Source organism: Mandrillus leucophaeus, unplaced genomic scaffold (assembly GCF_000951045.1).
Source record: "Mandrillus leucophaeus isolate KB7577 unplaced genomic scaffold, Mleu.le_1.0 Scaffold123, whole genome shotgun sequence".
NCBI lineage: Eukaryota > Metazoa > Chordata > Mammalia > Primates > Cercopithecidae > Mandrillus > Mandrillus leucophaeus.
This window is the reverse complement of record NW_012100654.1, coordinates 1,566,681-1,567,851: the sequence shown is the minus strand read 5'-3', so window position 1 is coordinate 1,567,851 and position 1,171 is coordinate 1,566,681. Positions and strand designations below refer to the sequence as shown.

The 1,171-nt window shown below is 45.8% G+C and overlaps 1 protein-coding gene across 1 annotated transcript in view; it reads right to left on the bottom strand.

The window, feature by feature from the left end:
- Window positions 1–1,171, bottom strand: part of SNX4 (sorting nexin 4) — a 74,991-nt gene that overhangs the window by 8,511 nt on the left and 65,309 nt on the right. The window lies entirely within an intron of this gene.

Genomic DNA, 1,171 nt, shown 5'->3' with positions numbered 1-1,171 from the left:
AAAAAAAAAAAAAAAAAAAAAAAACTACAGTGCTTATTAACTAAGGAGAGACACTGCTGCCGGTTTACTACTTTCAGAATGTGTTGCTCACCATGACGGCTAATTTATTGCAAGGAAATAACCGGAGAGTAGAAAGCTTATTATAAAAATGATCCAAGACTAATGCAACCAGATATAGAATTTTCCTCACAAGTACTCACTGTAAGCATTAAAGAATAAAATACATCAAAAGCTCCCTGTTAGGCAAGATGCACTGGTTCTAAGTGGGTAAGGCTTTTCAAAGTCAACTAAAATTTCTACAAAGTACCTTGCAAAGTTAAACCTGATAAAGGTCATTGCATGTTTTTTCACTTGGACTTAGAAACCAGATGACTGACTAGGCATGGTGGCTTACCTTTGTAATCCTAGCACTTTGGGAGGCTGAGGTGGGAGGATCACTTGAGTCCAGGAGTTTGAGACCACCCTGGTCAACACGATGAGACTATAAACAAAATCAGCCAGGCTGGGGGGGCGGGGAGGGGGGCGGCACATGCCTGTGGTCCCAGCTACTCAAGAGGCTGAGGCAGGAGGATCGCTTGACCCCAGGAGTTTGAGGCTTCCATGAGCCCTGATCACACCACTGCACTCCAGCCTGGGCGACAGAGCCAGACCTTGTCTCAAAAAATAAAAATAAATAAAAACAATTCTTTTTGAGATGGAGTCTCACTCTGTCACCCAGGCTGGAGTGCAACAGTCTGACCTCGGCTAGCTGCAACCTTCGCCTCCCCGGTTCAAGCAATTCTTCTGCCTCAGCTTTCCAAGTAGCTGGGACTACAGGTGTAAGCAACCACACCTGGCTAATTTTTGTATTTTTAGTAGAGATCGGGTTTCACCATGTTGGCCAGGCTAGTCTCGAACTCCTGACCCCAGGTGATCCATCAGCCTTGGCTTCCCAAAGTGCTGGGATTACAGGTGTGAGCCACAGTGCTCAGCCCAATAAACTTTTTTTTTTAAATTTTATTTATGTATTTATTTTTTGAGACAGAGTTTTGCTCTGTTGCCCAGGCTGGAGTGCAGTGGCACGATCTCAGCTCACTGAAAGTTCTGCCTCCCAGGTTCACGCCATTCTCCTGCCTCAGCCTCCCGAGTAGCTGGGACTACAGGTGCCTGCCACCACTCCCGGCTAATTTTT